The sequence below is a fragment of the Mus pahari genome, chromosome 2, assembly GCF_900095145.1.
Source record: "Mus pahari chromosome 2, PAHARI_EIJ_v1.1, whole genome shotgun sequence".
Classification (NCBI taxonomy): Eukaryota; Metazoa; Chordata; class Mammalia; order Rodentia; family Muridae; genus Mus; species Mus pahari.
Genome location: NC_034591.1, coordinates 158973175 through 158996632, shown reverse-complemented (window position 1 = coordinate 158996632; position 23458 = coordinate 158973175). Strand labels below are relative to the sequence as shown.

The window sequence follows — 23458 nt, the reverse complement described above, 5'->3', positions numbered from 1 at the left end:
ATTATGTCATTGTAGTGGCAAAAGTCCAGTGCTAGGGGCACCAGCCTTGTCTCCTCTGCAGCACACTCTCCCTCGAGGTCTACCAGAAGGCTTTGTATGCTCTGCAGAGTTAACCCTTGGCTAGTAGTGATTTATAATTAGTTGATGCTGAAAATCATGTGTGAAAGGAAGGTTGATTAAATACTTCCTATACAAAGAGGAAGATGTGCCTAGTCAGAGTCTCCTGGGAACAAGTTCCTTGGGTATTTGCGGTTGGTCAGTCCTTACTGGAATGGAAGCTTGTTGGAGTTGGCCTGAGGCATGATGGGAGTAAGGCTGATGACCTGTTCATCTTCTGGTTACTTCAATTTTCTTAAACAGTGATTTCAACCCTGGCTGCTATTGCTTAGCTACTCAGAAGACTCCCTCTCTCTGGCTCCCTGTGGTCTGATTCCCCCTAGGGAGTTTCAGCAACTGGGCCCACCCACCTCTCTTCTTCACAGTGCCTTACTTGGGGGTCTTCAGCATCTGTCCCTGGATGAGATCAATGCTTTTGTGATCTGTCTGACCACACCACTTCAGGGAAAGTGGATACTGGTGTATGGTCTGAGTGTCTGGTGCTGTATGGGTGCTTAGTGGCTTTTGTTATTTTCAAGTGTTGGCTATAGATATTAGACAGTTTTTTATTGGCCCATGCCTTGAAAAAAATATCACCTTTTAGTTAAAAGTAATATGAGGGACATCTTGATGTTGTCTATATGCTAAATAATGTTCTTGCCTAGATTAAATATGAGTTTCACAAAATGCCATGTTTAAAATGATATATCCATTGGTTTTATGGATGGATCTGACCCGGTATTGCAGAGTTGAGAACCACATTTGCATGACCTTTCTTCATAAGGAGTGTTATGTTGATAAACCTCTCCCAGTTTTCCATTTACAAATACCACCAAGAAAAACACCAAAACCCCCCAAATAGGAGCTAGAAGTGGCAAATGTTCTTGGTGTCCAAGTATTTTATAAATCAAAGCTTGTAGAAATTTCCATCCATAACTCTTTTTCTCCTGAGAAATTTTTATGAAATTCCAGGTACATAGGTATATAAATCAAGCACCTACTGATAATAAATTATAATGAAATTTATTTTAGGCCATCTCTTTAGTATATATACAACTTTGCCATTCATTAACGCTGAAAGCAAAACTGCACACCAGGGGACAGGCATGCTTATTTATTTCTCACATAATGAATTAAATCCTGGTTGAACATTTGATACTACAGGACATCTTCAGAGTTTTTCAGAGTTGATCAATAGTTTGGTTTTATAATGGACCATTCTGAAACTGCCACCTTATATAAATATGTATTTAAAAAGTATATTTAGGGCTATTCCAGAAATTCATGGAAATTAAAAAAAAACATTGTGAAATACAAAGATACACTGGTTTGATTCTTACTTGTAACAATGTTGGAAAATACTGAAAGTTTTTTCCATCATCAACACTTTGTTTCCGTAGGAGCAGAAAGCTTGGTATATGCAGCTAAAGCTGTCTTGCGATCTATAGCATCTAGTTGCCTGAGCTGCTGTGGGCAGCATTGCTTGTGCTGATGGCACGAAGTGCTCAGTGTGTTCAGACCCCAGGCTGCAGCCTTGTAAGCGCGCCTAGGAACCGCTCAGGTGTCTTCTGTGCTTGCCTGTAAGGGATGCCTTGACTCACAAGGCCCGAGACCTTCCACCGTAACCAAATCTTCCCACCTCACGCAGTTGTTCAGATTTTCTTGTTTGAAGCAAAATAAGGAAGGAGGGAGGAAGCATGGCATCTCTAAAGGTAGAAGGAGCCTCAGGGAAGCCGCTCACTTGACAGTCCTAAACGATCAGATTGACAGGGCCAAGAGTCTATGCATTACCTCGATGCAATGTCATCCGTACAAGCTACGGAATACAAACCGACCTGCACACCGAGCTTCGTGCCCCATCACGCTTGGCACCATCCCAGATTATAGCTTTATATGGAATGTAACTAATGTATCTCACTTCAAATTGTGCTGATATTTGAAGAAATCAAGAGCTTTTGTTTGGGGACATCATATTTTATCAAGGGTTGGTTTGTTAGAGAATTTTTAGATAAAAAGATGATTTTTCTATCAGTTCATTATAAGAAAAAGCTATTTTACAGAAATACAAGTGAAAAGTTAATATGTAGTAAATATATAAAATAATACACATTAAAAATATAAATAATATATATTAAATATATAAAATAATATATTGAAATACAATACATTATTTTTATTATTTATGTATCTTATGTATCATCTATGTATCTGTATATGTATGTATATGTGTATATGTGTGTATATGTGTATATATGTATATAAATGTATATGTATATGTGTGTGTGTAAACACACACATACACACACACAGATATATGGAATAAGTACTAAGTAGGAAAATAAAACAGGAAAAAATGAGGGAGATTACACTGCCTGGGCAGTCCTCTGTGATTTAAAACAAACAGAGCATACCCAGAGAGGAGAGAAGGCATCAGGCCCACAGGGAAGCCGCACCTTCAGTAGGAAGAGCAGAGCTGGCTCTGTGCTTGGGGTGTTGGTGTAGAGTTGAGGGCAGGGCAGGGAAGTGCAGGACTGGCTAGGACAGTGACATGTCCTCACACAGCTGGCAGCACGCAGGGACTGTGACTCTCAGCAAGTCAGGACTCTCATGTGGAACTAAAGAGGTTTCAGTGGACAAGACCTATCTTACGTTACACACACTTAGCATATGCACCAGGCAGTGTGCATCACTTTAAAATGTTCTTATAAATCGTGTATAGTATGAAAACAGACTCGGGCCAGTGCTGATAAGGGTGGCATTGTCGTGTCAGAGCTCTGAGTAGGATCTTCGTTGCTGTGTCTTTAATGCAGGGAATTCTTTGGAGTTTGGGCCACAATATTTTTTCTATATACGACTTGTTTTATAAATGAAACTTTAACTATGATAAATAATGTTTAAAACTGAGAGCATCTGATTAATTGCTTTGCACATCTGAAATTTACATTTGCTTACTGTGTATAGTTTTGACTCAAGCTGAAGAGTTTTTTGGAATCTCATAAAAGCTTTTGAATTTTATATTTTATTTGAAAAGGGGACTTGTATGAAAATTAGCATTATGGTTTCATTGTAATTGACATGTGAACTATATGACTGTTTATGAAAAGGAAAAATGGGGTAGTTTTATTTTTTTAAAATAAGTACGTAGTTTAGCAGGAATTAGAGAGCATGGATTGTGGAAGCAACCCTGAAGTTTACCAGCTGGGTAGTAGAGGTCACTAATCTGTATTTACCACCAGATGATCAAACATGCCAATTGTGCAGGGTTGGTTTTTGTCTCTATAATTTCTTTTGCTTTTGTTAAGCTATTGTGTCCATAGTGAGAAACAGATATTGCGTGAAGGAATTGCCTTTCTTAGTCACAACTGTTGATTTGGCAAATGAGGAACAAAGCCTATTATTTCAGGTAAATAACAGAGGAAAATATCCATGCATGTTTTCAGAAAAATTGTTAGCTTAGAGACAATGTTATGGAGACTTAGAAAGCAGAGTAATTCCTGCCATTATCTCTCATCTCCTGCGACGAATCAGGGTGATGAGGAAAGGTAACTGAGGGGTGGGAGAGACTTCTCTGTGATCAGCCGTCAGAAGACTCCAGCAGCGATTTTCCAAAAATTTAAAATCAGTATAGTAAGAAATGATTTCAAATTATAATTATGTAAGTCCTAGATTTCTATTATATTTAGAGAGATATAAATATAAAATTTCCTCACATAGTGAAATATACTTAAGGAATGATTATAGCTTATAAATAATTATATAAGTCTTAGATTTTGATTACATAGATATAAGCATAAATATTTTTCTCACATACTGAAATACATGTGTACATACATATGACTATTTAGATTTATTTTCTTTCCTCAAAATTCTTAGATCCTCTAATTTTTTAAAAAAAAATTTTAGTAGGAAGAGTTAAAATCACTGTTAGGGTTAAACAGAGAAGTGGGTAGGATATGTAACATTATTCTTTGTATTATTCCTGTTGAACACACTTTCTCAGTTGTGATTGGTCGGAGAGATCCAAACCTGTGTTGACCAGATGTTTAAGAAAGTTGTCTGTCCCCTTTGAGTGTCAGTGGCTCAGTCCTGCATCCTCTGATTACGTGGGTGCTGGATTCTGCACTTGAAGTGTGTTCAGTTTCTCCCTCTTGGATAGAAACTACCTCCATTGTTCAAAGACTCAGAACTCTTCATCTCAAATAATTTTCTTTTAATCTTAGTTCTTACTTTATATAAGGTCTCTCTAAAGTTTTAGTTTTTTTAAGATTGACTTAGTTTTATTTTGTGTGTGTGTGTGTGTGTGTGTGTGTGTTTTCCCTGCATGTATATCTGTGCACTATGTGCATGCAGTGCCAGTGGAGGCCAAGAGAGGGTGCTGGATCCCGACATCTGGTGGTAGAGACAGTTGTGAACCTTCATGCAAGTCTGGGAACAGAACTTGGGTCCTCTCCAGTATTTGAAACCATTGAACTCTCTCCTTAGTCCTTCTCTGAAGGACTCCACTCTCATCTCCACTCTCTTTTTCTCAAATTCATCTCTCAGCAGTGCAAAGGTCACCTCCAGCTCACTGTTTACATGCTGCACCCAAAAGGTCCTCTTAGAACAAGTCAATGGCATGACTCCAATTCTTTTTCTTCTCACTGAAAATGAGTCTGTCTTTCCAGCATGATTCTCAAAGAGCCTTTAGCAGTAGACTGCGCTAAATAGGTTTGCCTTGGAGGGGTAGCACAGTAAATGAACCTTACGTGCAATGCATCATGAACTATATGAAAGAGCCACAGTCTCCAGCTGTTCATAGGTAAAAGCGAAGGTTCCCACAGAGAGCAGTGCGTGGCTTTAGAAGGAGGTGCAGTTTTGCTCCTTATAGGTGTTGCATGCTTCAAGGATGCGGAGTAAGCAATTCAGGTTTTGGTGTCTTCTTGTTGTTTGAGTCACTGTGAATGTAGTTCATATGCATTTATGATGCATCATAAATGGAAAGGCAAGCTGCATTCAGTCCTTGAAGAACCCTGACTCTTCATGCGTCTAGTTAGCTATAACTTGTCAGACTTGAGGTATCACTGGAAAAGCATGTGGTATGGCTGGGCTGTGCACTGGATGAGTAATTACTCAGTGTCGATGTGAGTGGATGAGTGCTGAATGCATTAACTTAGTGTTGATGTGAGGTTGTTTGACATTGGAGCAACTGTTGAGGTGGAAGAGAGAGACTGGTACAGTCATAAGGAGGGAAGCAGACAGGTCCAGTGAAGGTAAGAGCTTCCAGGGAGAGATAAAAGACACACGTGGAAATGGACTCCTTGAGTAGGGTTTGATGAGATTCAAGAGTAATGGCCAGTTTTCACCGCTGGATACCTGAGATCCAACCAGATAAGGAATTAGGAAAAGCAGTTGTTTTCTTGTTTGGGGAGGAAGGGGAGTGAATTGCTCTGGAGTCTTTCTGCATGGGGTGACACTGTGAACTTATTAAGGAAACACCTCTTCCCAAAGGTTTTGGGAACCAGCATGGACATAGAGTATGATGCTAAAAGTATTTTAAGTTCACAATGTCAGTAGCCTCCACAGTGGGGGGAAGGCGGTGTGGGCCGAGGGAGTCCTGTGACCCAGCAGGGTTCTGGCCTCTGTGTGGACATTAAAGCTCACAGGGGACGGTGAATGACAGAGGAGAGACTCCCAGGCTTCAACTGGAACTGTCTTTCACCAACTGTGGCCCCAGCACATGCTCTGGCTTTTCTTTATTAATTCATTTATTTACCTTAAAAATTTGTGTAAGTGCCTTCCCGAGACGTGTACATGAGTACACGGTTTATCGACTTGCTGGGGTTTAATCATTTCCAAATTGTTAAAAAGTTTTTGGAAGGACTGAGACTCATTTTCTCATTTATCCATCCACACACTCACCCATCCATTCATTCGCTCCTCAACTCTTTTGTTTATTCATCCACTTATTTACACATATGATCACTCATCATCCACTCAACCATTCACCCATTTATTTGCAATGAGTACCAACCTAAACCACTCTACTAGATGCACTGATAGTTCCTTAATCATATATCCTGACCACAAATTTTGTTGCTTCAACTGGGCATATTATCCTCACCAGTTGCTGGTTTAAGATTAGCTGCTGCAGAGGAAGGAATCACTGTATCTGTCTCAGAAGAGGTGACCCCCATCCTGAGCGTGTCTGGGTTAAACCTACAAGGCAGTGGTACCCAGCATTGCTAATCCTCTTCCTGATGGGGAAGACTCACTCTTGTTAGTTTTTTCCCCCCATATTTTCTGTCAAACTGTGAGCTTGTGAAAGATTTAAACTATTCTTTTAATAGTCAAATACAGCGATGTTCTAGAGATCTGCCAAACTAAACCAAGATGCCATGGCACCCTAGAAGTGTTTGGGCAGAAATGCAAGTTAGAAGAGTGGGGCCCTGTGCATCCCTGGCTAATGCTTGAGTGCTTGCCTGGGGCATCCCCAGGAACAGGAGCTGACACAGGTGTTCTGCACAGTTGCCTGTGGCTACTCCACCAGGAGAGGCGGGAGGGCTCTTAACACTGCTGTTTTGTGGTGTTAGGAATATCTGGCAGGCAGTGAGCCTGGCTCTATATTTCTCTGGGGAAAATAAAAGCCATGGGGGAATCACTGGTGTGACCTTCTGCTGGGTAGCTGGCGCACAGGCGCACCACGGGAAACCTCTCTGTTGTCACTCAGTGAACAGGAGCATGCCAGGTGCTTCTGGATGTTCTCCATTTAAGGTGCAAGTGGAGCACTGAGCAGAAAAGTAGGCCTAATTCCCAGTGGTGATGCTTAACACCAACTGATATGTTTATAAATGGGATTTGGGGGCGGGGGAGGGGAAGGAAGGAGTTTCTTTGGTTCTGTGAGCACAGTTATAAGCTTCCCTATTTACGTCTGACCCATCGTACTGAAATGCTGTCACTAGCGTCATTAGCAAGCAAAGTGTTGATAACATAGTCAAATGCACAGCAGAGTTCTGGCTTTTAGGTGTCTGGACTAACTCCCAATATTAGGAACAGGAGTCAGACTGCCATCGCTTTTCCCAGGCTAACAGACACCCTGCCATTAGCAGTCTGAAGGCGGTTTTATTGAAATGCACAGCCCTGCTGAGTTGCTCTCCACAGATAAATAAGAATGCAGAACAGAAGCTTTTGTTTTAAAGTAATTATTTAAACCACGCATTACAGGTAATTTTCCTTTGCCGGGAAAGCAAATGCTACCAGAGCAATTGGGTGACACTGACTCGGATACTGTGAGATTGTCATTTTTAAGAACTAAAGTGGTGTTTGATTTTACCTTAAGTACAAACAGAGCAGATTGGATCCAGGATTCATGTACATGTGTCTTACAGCTGATATTGTTTGGGATAAGCAATGTGATGCCCTCCTAGAAAGTTATGGAAATGTAACACACGCCCTTAGAGCTCTGGATGCACAGACCCCAGACACAGATTAGACCAGGAAGGCAAAGGATGGCTGTGCTTTTCAGACTTTAGAAGAACCTGGTACTAGGATGCTTGCTTGTAAACCACAGCGGTTTAATAAAGATGTATGGGTGTCAGTGAAGCCACAGCTTTGCTGGCCCTGATGGTAAAAACCTCAGAAAACTTTTCGTGATTACTCAGGGTCCATTAAGCCTACCACCTTTTCTTTGCTTCTTGGAGTGACACATTAGCATGCCTGGGCTCCTTACCAGCATCCTTGCTGGTCTTCCTGTAGATGATGTAAGGCTTTCCTGCATGGGAGATCCTATAGGTGTCAGAGAGACTTCCTCTGTACTGCTGTCCAGGGGGAGTGAAGTGACATCTGTCAGGGTGCCACAGACCTCTGTTCCAGCCCCACTAAGGCCCGGATCCTTTTGTTACGATCTGCCCATTTATTCAAGGAGTTTGTCTTCCCTGAGTTTACCCCTGTGCTGGTGAAAAGGATGAATACTTGATGTCTGAATACTTTCAGGGTGGTATCTCATAAGAACGTGCTCTGGGAGTGAGGGGTTATTTTAATAAGCTATTAGCAAAATCTTATCAGGGAAATGTATATGTTGAGTGTAGTGCTGGCAGTTGAGATAAATACATCAATTAATGTATGGTCTCCAGTTCAGAGTGGAAAAGGCTGACAGAAGACAGACACTTAAGCAAATAACTCATCCTTGCCCGCCACTTCTTGTTTTATGGGGAAAGATCTTAGAGATATAAATGAGGTGCAATTTAATATTGTCTATAGGGGGAAAATCATCGAGAAGTCTTGCTTTGTGTTGTTCTAAAGAAAAGACTGCTGTGCATCATATCTCAAGTGTTATACCAGAGCTAACTATTACTTGCGTTAAGAGTGATTTCCCCCAGGCCCTTGTACATTGTATTTAAATTTTTTTCTTAAATGTTATCTCCGTGGACAAGTAAGAGAAGTTAAACGATGATTAACCATTCATGTGATACTTTCTGCTGCCTCTGCTAAAATACCTCAGGGGAGAGCAGAACCCATGGATCCTCAGATGTTGCTGAAAGCAACAGGCACAGGAACCCGCACTAGGTGGAGAATGTTAGCTAGCTAGCAAGTCTTTACCCCGTTTGGTCTTCTGACCCATAATTCTCTTCCTAGGATCTTATTCCAGTGCCACATGTTAAGTGAGAAGGAAATGGATGTGTTTTAGGGTATTTAGTGGGACCAATATCTAAAATGACCTCAGGGTTCTTACATAAGGACTCAGAACACTACAGAATCCTTCCATGGTGGAATCCCATGGACCAGGAAGGAGAACAATCAAGATAGCAGAGATGAAGAGAGACAGAAAAATATAACAAGCGAAGGACACTCTGTTCCGAGGGATTGATGGAGAAGTTGTTGGTGTCACCAAACACATTTTGAACTTTTGAATTTAATGTTAAAAGGGAAACGAATAGGCATGTAGGCTTTGCGCCCTGGACACATAACAGTTGTAGATTCAATCCTTGGTACTGCCCATCAACCAAACAATCCATCTAACCATACATCTAATTCCTCTGTTTGCATTTCACAAACTACTGGTCACTGATGCTGCTCTTCTCCATAGTGAAATTTAGAGCTTTGGGAAGTGACTCAGAGATGCTGTAGAAATGTGAGTGGAAGAAAAGAAGGGAGGGGCCTTGACAGAACACTGTTGAGTTGAATTTTATCCCAACAGGTTGGTAAAAGAATATGTATCACAGCTATGAATACCAATAAAGACATAGAGGTGCATGTGTCTATACTTACAGCCCTAGGTCTATCTGCAGGGAAAGCCTGGAAGCAGACATACCTGCCTGAGCGAGGTGAGCAGATCTGGTCTCTAGACCTTCATACCATGCTCTGTTCTTGTGATGGTTCCTATATGTTCAGCTCAGAGAGTGGCACTATTAGAAGGTGTGGCCTTGTTGGAGTAGGTGTGTCACTGTGAGTGTGGGTGTTAAGACCCTTAACCTAGCTGCCTGGAAGCCAGTCTTCCTCTAGCAGCCTTCAGATGAAGAGGTAGAATTCTCAGCAATGCCTGCACCATGCCTGCTGGATGCCACCATGTTCCTGCCTTGATATAATGGACTGAAACTCTGAACCTGTAAGCCAGCCCCAATTAAATGTTGTCCTTATAAGAGTTGCCTTGGTCATGGTGTCTGTTCACAGCAGTAAACCCTAAGACAGTTTTTCAAGAAGAGGAACCAAGAATCTTTGTGGACATTGATAGTTCAAGGGTTGAACCCTGAGGGATGCGAGCTGAGCATTTGTAATATGCTTAGGAGAGAAGCTTAGGAGAGACTGGAGAGAACACAAAGACAACCTGAAATGGCATTTGACTGTATACTGTGTGGCCTGTGAGCAAGAAAATGGTGGCAGCCATAGGTCAGACTTCTTTTTTTATGTCAGACTTAAATTTCCATAAAGTTGTTAAAGTTACTGAACAAGTAAATGAGGACAGAAAGAAAATCCCTTTGAATGGTGGTATCTGCCCAGTCCATGGAAGAAGCAGGACTGGAGAGATGGTGCCAAGGTCATGACATTTGGTGCTTTTGCAGGTGACCCAGGTTTGATTCCCAGAACCCACACTGGGCAGCTCATCTCTGATTGCAGTTCCAATCCCAGAGGATTCATCACTCCCTTCTGGACTTTATGGGCACTGCACGCGTGTGATACAGCACATCAAGACACACATGGACACACACACCTACACACACACACACACACACACACACACACACTTTAAAACTAACTAAATAAAATGAATAATAGAGATAGTAAATATTTGGAAAATATTACAGTAATAATTGTTACAGCTTGGATCATCAAGCAGGTATGAAATTGTTAGGTGAAAAATGACCAGTGTTATGTTCAAATAGTGACAAAACTCTATCAATACTATGTATTAATGATGAGAGGCTAGTGCTTTTATAGTGGAGAACTTAGCAGGCAGAACCCAAGAAATGATAAATGTTAGCATCACAGGCAGGGTCCCCCAGCATCGTGTACTTCTGCAGTGGTCCACAGAGGAGGAGAATGATTCTGAGATGTTAATAATGTGTGAAACATGACTGGGGCCATGTCTCAGTCAGGAGAGTGCTTGCTGTACAAGCCCAAGGGCCTGTATTAGATGCCCCCTGACCCACTTTACAAGCCAGGTGTGGGGGGCGTGTGCTGTGAAAGTTGCAGATCAGCGAGGCTCACTGGTAGGCCAGCCTGGCCTAACAGGCAGGTTTGAGGGCAGTAGCAGACCCTGTTTCAAAGATCCAAGGTGCAAGGTGCATGGCTTTGTTGATCTCAAGCTTCAACATACATACACATGTGTGTGTCTGTACATTCCCCCCTTTCTTCTCCTTCTTTTTCTCCCCCTCTCATATATATCATATAATTATAATATATTATATATAAAGTTTTTCATGAAGAAATATGAGACAATTAGAATTGATTGTGATGCGTTAATTAACCAGACACTGTCTTAATAATGTCATGACAACCTGAGACCAAGGACCTGTCCCAGATGGAAAGAAATCAACAGGTCCAAGTAAAGGGGACTAGTGGATGGCTGTTGAAATCCAAAGGCCCAGAGCTCGGCTAATAGTCATGCAGATACATTCATTCTCTGCACCAGCGTGCTGTGAGACTCTAATACACAGTGCTCAGTAGACATCCATGCTAATTCTGCAATGTTTACTCATGTCCTAAATTATTTCAAAATTACACATGAAGTTGAAAAGTACAACATTGACATCTATGTCTTGAATAAGACATGTGGACACCTCCTCCACCCTTTGTTAGTGCTGGGAAATGTTTGCTACAGATGAGAGAATACCATCAATGAAGTCTAAGAGGAGATGCAAAACTGCAACAGAACAGCAAGGACCTCTGGTCCATGCTGTTAAATGGTTCTCCCTCACAACCGATGAGCTTCAAGGGTATTTTCTGTGACTTTATTGTAAGTTGCTAGTCTTGTCTGTAGATCAGGAATAATGATTAGCAATATAGCTTTTGCTTGTTTGGACAGTGGAGGAGAGCAAATATGTTGACTGTAGAACCCCAATAATTTTCAGAAGTTTTCATAGGGAGTTCAAGATTTAATGCCAACAAAGAGGCAAGTGTTTTGTGGTAGATGTTAAACCCCAGGTTAAAAAATGTTTGGTGGAGACAAAGCAGCACTAGTTAGCCCCCAACCATGTGTGAGGAGATCTTTACACTAGCCAGAGCTACCCAGGAAGTGACATGCCCAGTGCACAGAGCAGCCATGCAGAATCTAGAGCGAGGGTGCCAGTGACTTGGGAACAACCCTTATATCAAACCTAATGACAGCCCTGAGAGGCCATGATGAATTAGCAGTAATACTGAGTAGTCTAGAGACTTTGAACTAGTAGTTGTTTTCCAACCATTAATGATAAAAAATTCATGTTTGAAGAAATTGTAAAATGTATGTGGAAAGAGTGTTACTTTGTTATTCCTAAGGGCATTTAAACTGTCCAGTGCTGGCCTCTGATTTCCCAAGCCACACAGCTAGGGAATTATACTGAATAAAGGTGTTCTAGAATTCATGTCTATGTGGCCCAGAATACAACTAACCTACCTCATTCTGCAACAGGGGACTGACTAACATGACATGAAATCTGTCAAGATAATTTACATATTCATTCAATCAGAAAAAAGGTAATACATTAACTGATTCTATTAGATTTTAAAGGCATCTGCAACTTTTTTTTGGATAACTAATAAAATTATTACCACAGAAATAATGTGACGGCTACACACACACACACACACACACACACACACACACACACACACACTTCTTCATAGAGAGATGCATCAAATTTAATTTTAATTTAATACAACAGAAGAATAAAGTATAATTCCAAGGATAATTGATAGATATACTATCTATCTATCTATCTATCATATATATATATGTTTGTCCCTTAAAAGGCATCTACAATTTTAAACTGGATAATATGTTATGCTAATTTTCTTTCCACCTTAATGTACAGTGTTGAGTTGTTGGAAATATTTTCACCAGACTTGAGAGTCTATACCTTTCACAAGTCAGGACATTAAAAGAATTCAGCACCAACAATGACATTTAAGAGAAATATTGTAGGCCTTGCTCAGAAGCCCCAAGTTAGTGAAAGAGTCAGACTGGAGCTCCAGCCACTGTCAGCCGGGGACAGGGTCGTTTCACAGAGTGTCCTGGAAGTTGTCTTTCTTAGGGTTCTGCCATAGTGCAACACTACCCAGAGACCAGGAAGTCAGATCACCATGTCAGGTACCAAAGGAGGAAGTCATCTCTAAACCTTGAATGGCAATTGACTTCTGAGTCCCTGTTGAGACATCGGTTGGTGTTCTGAGCAGGAGGATTTAAACAAAGCACCGTTCATCACTCGAGAGCCCTAGGGATGAAGAATTAGGGATAGTAGCAGAATTCTCTTACCTGTGCTAAATGAGAGAAACTGTTATGTGTATGGTGGGCTATGTGTGCATGTATGTATATGTGTACTCTTTGTGTACCTGTGTGTATATGACTCTTTGTGTGCATGTGAGTGTACCCTTCTTTGTGTACATGCATGTGCATGACTCTGTGTGCATGTGTACACATGCCTCTTCATGTGCATGTGTGCACCCCTCTTTCTGTACATGTGTGTGCAACCTTCTTTGAGTGTATCTATGGATGTGTATACCCCTCTTTGTGTGCATGTATATATTTGTGTGCATGTGGAAGCGGGAGGCTGACAATGGCCTTTTATCTTACCTTTAGAGACACAATCTGTCACTGAACCTGGAGCTCACTGTTCTAGCCAGCAAGTGCCAAGGATCCTCCTGTGTGCTGCCAGTGCTGAGGTGGCAGGTCCACCACCACCCCCAGTCTTACATGGGTGTCGGAAACCTGCACTCAGATCCTCAGACCCTCACTGCAAGCACTGAGCAATCTCCCTTGCCCCCAATATGGCTTTTTGAAACAGAAGATGTCTGAGGTGAGCGTCTGAGGTGAATATTGGCTGTGCTATTCTAGAGAGTAACAGGGTCAGCCCCCAGAGCCTCAATTCCTGAAGGAACCAGGACACTGCTGAGATGCAGGAGAAAACCATTTCTGCTCACAGAGGGACTCGGGATGGGTGGATACTTTGCTATTAACACGGACGAAGATACAAAATTTCAAAGCTACTCTCTTGCCTCTCATGCTTGAAAGAGCTACAGGAAATTGTAGATCTGCAAGGCTGCACCATGGGTTTGTGGACAGGGAACCAACATGGAAGAGTTTAGATTTTGTACTTTTTTACAGAGTTAATACATGACAGATCCAGAAAAAAAAATGTGCCCAGATTTCCTGATTCCTGGCCCAGTTTTCATTCCACAATGGCATGGTGCCTCATGACACATCTGAGATTAGAGCAAAGTGATATTTGTTGAAATGCGAGAGAAGTGTTGTTGGTCTTTGGGTGGTGTTTTGAGGGTAAGGAATGAGGTCACAATGCCAGTGTGTTTTGTCATTGTGGTTTTTCTTTGGCAGACTAACATTAATGAAGGACTAATTTCCTTTACCTGCCACAAATCAATGTGGTCCTGGATTCTGCTGGGACTTGTGCCTGCTTCACTCTGCATGCAGCCTGGAAGTCACCTGCTTCTTTGAGAATGCATGCACGTATGTCTTTGAGTTGCTGGCACTTGAGATCCACTCCACTAAGTGACTAATCGAAGAAATGGCCTCTCTTGTTAGGTGCGCTGGATGCTGCGCGTCTTCTGATTGCTAGGCAGTGGCGGTGCCACTGGCAGGCAGGGATTGAATTGCCATCATTTGGCTTTAACAGGAGATAGAGTCTTGTCTCCAACCTAAGCCCGAGCCAAGGTACTGTCTCTTTCTTCTAATTTTAGTCGGAGTCATTGGCACCGATCATACCTAGACAGGCTAGCGTTCTCTCTACCCAGCGCAATCTGCTGGGATGGGCTGCCTTCCAAGTCTTTCAGCTGAACTCCCCCCTGATTTTACCAAACAGAGATATGATTGGATGTGGAGGGCACGAGCTTTCGCCCCTTCCATTAGAAGTCACCCGTTCAGACACTGAGATTCTAAGTTTAATTGGTTCAATGTATGACTCAGACAGAACCGGCTGTTAGGACTGAAAATTGCGGCACGCTTTAATTGTAGGTCGGGAAGTAATTACTCCGACATTTTGGTGCTGGGACGTTGATATTGATATGTTTAACTGTCAAGGATGGGAGAAAAAGTGAACTGTGCTGCCTGTTTTCAGCCCTTGCTGATTTTGTTCTGGACTGCTGTAACAGGCCCTGGCAGGGTCGCCAATCACAGGCATTTGTCCTGCAGGTCTCATATGGCCTCACTCACAGCGGCTGTGTTGTGGCTGGTAATTGGCTCTCCCAATAACAGCACTCAGGGACCATCAGCACTTTCCCTGAACTGTCAGACCTCTGGTAAAGAAGAAACAACCCCTTCTTTCTGGTCTTGCCTCCCCCCCCCTGCGTATCTGTCCCTGTGGCCCCATCTCCCCATTCAGGTTTGCCTGGAGTGGCCTGTACTGTCGCTGTCTTATCTCATACAATAAAGGAAGCTAGACAGTATTCTCTTTATGCTGGAAGCTCACAAAACAAGGGGCTTTATTATTTCCTACCCCTCACTCAGCCCCCTCCTCTTCAGGAGTTAAGATGAAGGGCCCCTTATATTATCTGTAAGGTCTCTTCTTTCTGTTCGGCTTCCTTCATCCTCAATCAAAAGTTACTAAAATGTTCTAGTTTCCTTTCTGCTGTTGCAGTGAAATACCCTGACAAAAGCAAGGTAAGGGAGGGAAAGTTCACTTCAGCTCTCAGTCCCAGGAGACACTCCATCACCTCCAGGTGGCCAATGTGGCAGGCGCTTGACACCAAGCAGTTGGACATACACGCGTCAGAGCAGAGAGAATGAGCTCAGACATGTCTGTGCTCCGTTCGGTTTCTGCACTTTGGTACAGTTCAGGATCCAAACCTAGGGAATGGTGCGACCCACAGTGGGCAGATATTCTGATCTTCCCCATCAATGAACACAATCAGGACGGTCTCCCCTGACTCCGGACACGCTCACAGGGAAACCAGTTATGGACGTTCTTCCTGAGACTCTCTTCTCAATGACTCTAGACTGTGTCAAGTAGAAAATTAACACTAACAATAACGCCAAATAACCAGCCTCTTTCCCGATTGCTCAAGAACAGAGGTTTTCTGTCTGTGAAAACATGAGCTCTCTCTCTGCTGCTTCCTGATGTGACCCCACTGAGGCTTCCATGTAATGAAGGGAACCACAGACCAGCTTTCTTATGTCACCATGCTGGGGACTCAGTAAGGGAGACAGATACCGGACCTCATGGGAATCTCAGAGATTTCCCATGGAGTTTACTAGTGCTTTTCATTCTACAAAACACAAATATCTGATCACTCAGAAACGAAACATTTTCAAATAGAAGTATCCAAATTACAACCAGAAAACGTGTTCAGATTTCATGGAAAAGAAAATAAAGACTAGTCTTGGGGCATTATTTGGCTTTCTCTTACTATTACAAATACCCATATGCTAACAAACATAGGAAGAAGAAAGGTCCGTTCTAGTTCAGCATTTTTCAAGGTTCTCGTCCTTAGTGACAATGGACGGGAATGTGTACTAGAGCCAAGCTGGTTACTTCATAGGCAAGACAAAAATGGAAAAGGAGGAAGAGACTAGGGTTTTTGTCTCAACCAGCATATCCCCTCTAGTGGATTGCCGACCTCCCAGTAGACTAGCGTTTTAAAAGGCTCCACCAGCATCCGGAAGCTGCAGAGTGGGGGCCAGTTGTTCAAATCGCATGGATCTTTGGGGAAGACTCAAAATGTAAATTATAGAGATCACAGCCCAATGACCTGAATAAATAATTCCTCATTTTTCAAGTAGAAAAGAGTTCATAAAATCAAACCAAAGTTATTAATAAAAAGATTTATACAATGAAGTACATGTTAAGCTTCAAGAGACAAATATTCTGAGACCTTATGGCTTTGCGTTGCCAAAGGTCAAATATACACTAAAGAGTTACATTGTTTTATTTCAGAATTGCTATTTTTAATTCTAGTTAGGCAGATGGGATGAGTTGTTAAACTTACCAATGTTTGTTTTAAGCACAAAGGAAATATAATGCAGATAATATACGGGATTGTTTGTCCTGTGTGATATGGCTCCTGTGTGCACCAACTCTCAGAAGTCGTGATTACCTGAGACCAAGGGGATTGGGAAGGGTTTCCAGTGACTTCCAAGGGCTTCCTTCTTCCCTTAAGAGAGGAGCTACTGACATTTGATGCTACCGAGGGAGGGGGAGTGAGCCTTGGTGGATGCTAGACTCAGAGAGTTATTAATAACAGCGAAAAGAAAGCCACGGCGCTGGAGGGAGATGTTGGCACTAGAGGAAGCTGGATGAACATATCCATAGGTGGATATGATCAGTATATGCTGAATAAATGTGTGGACCTTTCAAAGAATGAAGATGCTATTCAAAAAAACCTGTTTTACTTGCTTGACCATTCATGGGAAATTACTGTATGTACCTAAATTATCTATATTGTCTCAGCTCCTTCACAGGTTATAGGCGACAGCCATGGCCTTAGAGCAGTACTGAGATTTTGTTGGTAACATGAAAGGTTCAAAGTGATAAAGTGCATTGAGCTGGAGAAGTCATAGCTGTGAGAACCTTTAATCCCAGCACTCAGGAAGCAGAGACAGGCAGGATCTCTGAGTTTGAGGCCAGCTTGGTCTACAGATCAAGTTCCAGGACAGTAGGGATACATAGAGAAACCATGTCTCGGAATACCAAAACCAATCAACCAACCAATCAACCAACAACAACACCCATGGGAGATAAGGTATGTGAAGCCCCAGGGTTGCTCTGACTGACACACTTCCTCCAGAGAGGCCCCACCCTCTGACAGGTCCCATGGCATCTGGAAACAGCACCACCAACTGGACATCCTGTAGTGCAGTGCATGAGCCTGTGGGGAGGTACTTTTCACAGTCAAGCCATAACACTAAGTTTGTATAAATCAGTGAATATGACATCCGGAAATGTGAGTTTACTTATTTTAAATTGACGACTTAGTATCGATTTCTATTGGATGTTTCTCATTAGTATTCAGGGTTTGGATAGTGTAAATATATTTATAGTGTTGCTTTATGTCGAACAATTTATTTCAGACTACTGAGTACCTGCTGTGTGTTTGGGGTAAAAGATCACTTGGTTTCTGTAACCCTTCAAAACACAGTATCCCAGCCCGTTTCTGATGCCAGCCCTTCACTATAGTTGAATCTTGCCTGCCAGTTTGCAATCTGGGAAATTTCAATCTTCCTTTCTGGTCCATGAACTACTATAGTTGACAAAAGGGATTTCTAAAAGATAATTGTATTGATTAATTCAATTTCTGGGTCGAGCATAAGGTTGTAAATTGGAGATCACTCATAGAAATTGAATACAAAGGGAAAAATCTTTTTAAGCCCTTTTTGTTCCCCTCTGGTGCATTGAATGATTTATGCTGAACTCCTAAAAGCTTTCCAGCCCCACGGTGCTTCAATAAACTTCTAATGGAGTCCTGAATGCGGCTTCTATTTCTGTGGCCTGTGCAGTAGGTGGGGAACCTTTGGCTTAGAAGGGGGGGCTTTGTTTTATTTTCATTGAAAAAAAAACCCAACACATGCTAACTCTTGAGGAGTACCAATATTTTTGGTAGGTTTCCTGTATGACACAATATATACCTTCTGATACATACTAATTATGTTATTTCCAAGTAAATGCGCATACATTTTTCTGTCGACATACTTAACCCAACCCAGTTTGGCTGCGTCTGTATATGCGGGCAGGACATCTCCAGGTTGAATGAATTGGGCTCCATATTTCTTATACGTTAGCTGGTTGAGTGTTTCATCAGCTAATGGACCCTCTAAATACAGAAACTGTCTTATGCACATTCTATCACCCCCAACAGAGCACAGTATCAGACCCTTTACACAATGGATGCTAAATTAATGGTTGTACTGAATGGTAACCGAAAGAATACACATTTAATCAGAGAAAAATGTACCGTTTGATTTTCTGTGCAGGTACATGGCAAAGATGTCACTTAGAGAAAGTCCCTTTTTATTGTCAATTAGGATGGTCTTATTCTCATCCGATGAGATGGAAGGTAAGCTCTGCCACTTTTATATAGTTTTCTTTATAATTGTGAACACGGAGAACCACATGAGTCCATCAATCAGGGGAGAGATGAGGACCCAACAGAATTACTTCTGTAGGTGGCCAATTTTTTTTCAATCAAGGACAGCTGAAAGGTCATGATTAAAACAGTGATTTTCCAGAAATTGTAAGTAACTGTTAGTGATTGTTTTGCACAAAGATGTCAAAACTACCTTTTTTCCTCTGAAAAAAGAAAATTATAAGTTGTTGCAAACATTGGCAGTTTTCCAAATTTCACTTGCACCTACTGTAATGTATTTTAATTACAACACTTGAGTCAATTTCTTAAAAAAAAAAAAAAGACAATGAAAGGCAAAAATAGGTATGATAGGAGGTTTCGCAGATTCAACAATGGTCTTGTCAACACCTGGACATTTGCTGCTTAGATTAGCCCAACACTGAGATTTCGAGATTTTACAGTATGAATTATAATTCTCTGGAGAAGTGAAAGATGTTGTCATTAAGTATCTCAACTAAAATGTGGCAGTGGGCTTCAGAGATGGGAGTCACTTCGTATGGAAAATTTAGGAAGGCAGCTCCGGAGAACACATGGCTTGTGGGTTTTGTAGGTGTTGTGTGCGCTCTGAGACTGAATGAACCCACACCCTGGCTGGTGGCAGACAGGACTCACTGCTAATCCTAGTTGCTCAGATGGAGTGTGGACACGGGGTCCTGACCCTGTGTACTTGTTGAAGCTTCTTCAGGACCTTAGCAAGGAGGATTTCAGCCGCTGTGTCCAAACGACTTTCTCAGTTGGGTAATTGTGTTCTCCCTGCTGATATCTTACTGCAGGTCTATTTTTGTTGGTTTATTGGTTTTTTCATTGTTACCTGTGATACAGGACACTGAAGTCTTTGTGTCCCTGGTTAGTGTCAAGCTCTAGTGGATATTGAGTGTTCTTCAAAATGGAGTCATAAATTTTGAGGGATATACTGTGTTCCAGGGCCCATTAGTAGCATGTGTTTTCTACTTGTGTGTGTGCTTACATGTGTGTGCATGTGTTCACATGTATGTGCCTGTATGTCTTCATGTCGAGGCCAGAGACCAACTTCTGATGTCCTCGTTGGCACCTTCCCCCTTATGTTGGAGACAGGGTCTCTCTCTGATCTTGGAGCTCCTGACTGGTTAGGCCATCTGACCAGTGATCCCATGAGATCTCCCATCTCCATCCTGGAGGTTACACGTGAGTGCCTCCACACCAGACTTTCACATACATGCTGGGGGTCTGAGCTCAGGTGCTCCTGCATGGGCATCCAACCCTTCTGCCTTTGAGCCATCTCTCATGCCTGCATTCTGGATATTGACCCCCTTTAAGATGCACACAGAAATAAATGAAAAAGGACAGTGATGGTGCTTGTGGCAATGCAGAGGAGGACTGGGCAACATGGTGGGGCCATCTTCATTTGTACCTCTGTTCCATTCCTCACAAGAAGTTCTGAGGCAGGGGGGATGGGCAATGGAGCTACTGGGCTTATGAAGGGCTCATAAGGGTCTTTGCCGAGTGTGACTTCATCTACAATTAAAAACTTTAACACCAGGGTGATGGGACTCATATCTACATCGTGCAAAAATCTCCTACTCCCTGTGGTGAACACCTTGTATTCGGATGTGCACGGCAGAAGGGCGTTTCTTTGATTTTAAGAGCAACATTTTGATATGTCATAGTTTTGATAGCTGTGTTTTAAGTTAGATAACTTGCTCCAGATTTTTTCTTTTTGTAACCTATAGGAAGATAAAATTCTATCAAATCAACATTTATTGGATGCCAGATATATTAAAAGTGCTGCACATGATATTTTTGCTCTCAAAGATCATGCATCCAGTCCAAAGCCACCCTGGTTTCAAGTGATTTCCTGTTGCATTCTTAGTGGGTTGGAATTGTATTCGTTATTATTGTTGTTATTTTATTTATTCAATAAGAAAAAGATAAAATTCAATGTCATTGGCCCCGATGTGTCTACTAATATTACAAGTTGCCCTGGAAGGGTATTACATAGTATGGAAAGTGTACGCCCGTGAGTACACTGTGGCTGGGTCCTGGCTTTTATACATACTCTCCGTTGCAAATGTCTGTGTGGCTAGGATTGCTTGTCTCTTCCTTTCCTTGATAGTTCAATATATCTGCCCTACCACTGACAGCAGTTTTAATGAGAAGTTGCTGAGAACAATCTCTTGCCTTGTGAGCAGAGTTCTTCCTGCCTCGTAGACATGTTCTGTGATCTCTGATGATGCGCCCTCTGTTGGCTTGGCGTTGCATGTCATCACTGGTTGGAAATGCCTCTTGGCAGCATCACATGACTGTTACCTTCAGAGTCACCTCTGAGTTCTCTATGATGGAGCTGCAATTGCTTCACTATCATAGAGTCTAATACGTTCTTTGACCGGTTACAGCCAGGTTCTGGGTTTGTTTCTTTCTCTCCTCTTCACTGGCTTCTTATCTTATCCATGACACAGATCATAAATAAAGAATTTACACCTTTGTACCATTCCTAGTTCCCTACAATTATCAAACACAAGGAAAGTCCATTGTCATGGGGCCAGGAAAGGATGAGAGTGGTGTACAAGAGCAAGTCCCCATGATAATGACATGGGATGAGGTCTCAGCTCTGCAAAAGCTCATACTAGGTAATGGAAGATGGTCCCTTGCAGGAACAGGACTTGTCAGGCTCCAACTAGCTAGCTTTTGGAAACAAGGCAGGTTCCAGAAACTCAAGGAAAATACTGAGATGGGAAACTGCATCGCATTGTCACCCAAAGGCAGTTTCCTTGGCCATGGGGCAGTTGATGTGACAGTGTCCCAGTAGGCCAGCTTTCCAAACAGTAAACAAACTCCAGAGAGTCACAACAGCTCAATCTCCAGCTCAAGAATGACCAAAGTAGGGGTCATTGAGATGATGAGAAGCAGCTCCTACTGGGGGAGATGCAGGGAGCCTGGCTCAGGGGCTGCTCAGGAAAATGGCTCACCAGTTCATCCTTTTTTATTCTCTTATGCCAAGATACCCTCATGGCCACATCTCGTCTCATCCAAGCACAGCTGGAAAAGAGAGGATTCACAGAAACTCCTCCAAACAAGATGCTCACTCCTTTGCTCAAAGCCAGGTGTCTGCTTTGCTCTCCCTGCTATTTCACTGTCTGCATCCTCCAGTTTATAGTTCTGTAATCTTGCTTACAAAAAGTAAAACAAGCAACCCCCTGCCCAACACAAGATTGTTACACCATAATTAATTGATTCTGGTGCATTTTAGTACATCTTGACGTGAAGTTTTAGGATGTTGATAGTTTGTCATAATCTCATTGCTAGAGTGTGTTTCCTAATGACATATGAAGGATAAGGACTGGCTTCAAATGAGTGACACAGAAAGCCTGTCCGTCTAAGAGCCTGCTGATACCTACAGTGGCTCCAGATGTAATCTGACCCATGGAGGCCAGAGGAAGTCCCACCGGAGTTACTGACATTCATGCTGATGCTTAATGGTTTCCCAGAAGAAAGGTGGCTAAGCTGCCTTTGTCCCATCTTGTCACATTGCCATCATTTATGGAAAGAACAGTTACAGGGGAGTTCTCAAAGAGGAGGCTCCTGTATCCCTAACTCTAAGAATTACTTTGTTTCCCTACTAGAATGAAACCATTGCTCCTGGCATCTTCTCTTACCTAACAGGACTTTATGAATCAACAGTTAGATGACTTGTTTGCCACAAAATTATAGATACTTACGTACCTAAAGATAACCCTACTGGGGCTTTGGGAACACATGCTCCCCTTTCGTCAGTAAATATTATCTAACTTCTGGGTCACATTCATGAGATTTTACAGTTCTGCGTAGTTTTTGAAACTGAGTTTTAATTTTGCATTGTGATGCCCTTTTGGCTATTGTTTCTTAATTTTAAAAAAGTCTCTGTCTAGACGATGCAAACATTTGTGATGAAGACTGTCACGGCCATGTGCCTCTCTTGATGGCCTGAGAGTAACAGGTCGTTTGAGTGGCCCCATCATTATCCAGGACTTCCTCTTCTCAAGCACACATTTTCTGTGAAATAGAAGTCAACTTGCCACATCAGAAGTAACGTATCTGCAGCTCAGCTTTGGGAATACTTCTCTGTTTTCGAATTTGTCTTTGTCTGGCTTAATCTTTGGGCGGGGTTTTTGGTTTTATGATTCTTCACATAGAATTTTCATATGGAGAAACAGTACAGAGGGTCAGTAAAAACAGAGCAGACAGTGGGCCTGTCTAAAGACTGAAATGAGGGGATGGGGAGGAGGAACTCAAACCTACAACTTAAGCCAGGGCAGGCCCGTGCCGCTGTGGGTTTGTGTAGTCTGCCCTCTCAGATTCTGGGGGTCCCACATTGAACGCCGCCTCATGTTTCCTTCCAGGAAGAACTGGATGGCAGAAGGAACATCCTCCTGCCAAGGCTGAGAACAGTCACAGCAGTGCTTGCTGGCCAGTGTTAACTCTCGAATGCTTCCTTCCTACCTGGTGCAGTGTTAGCCATGGTGTTAGAACCACCCATTAGGGTGGGATGTAGCTCAGTGGCAGAGCGCTTGCCTCACGTGCAGGAAGCCCAGAGTTTGATCCCAAGCGCTGAGAAAGAAACCCGAACACATTTATCCGCAGGACACTGACAGGAAGACTCTGCCAT

General features: G+C 42.4%; 1 protein-coding gene across 5 annotated transcripts in view; it reads left to right on the top strand.

Annotated features, from left to right (window-relative positions):
* The window catches only part of Sox5 (SRY-box transcription factor 5), a 943592-nt gene that overhangs the window by 342705 nt on the left and 577429 nt on the right, over nucleotides 1-23458 (top strand). The gene's annotated exons all lie outside the window — the stretch shown is intronic.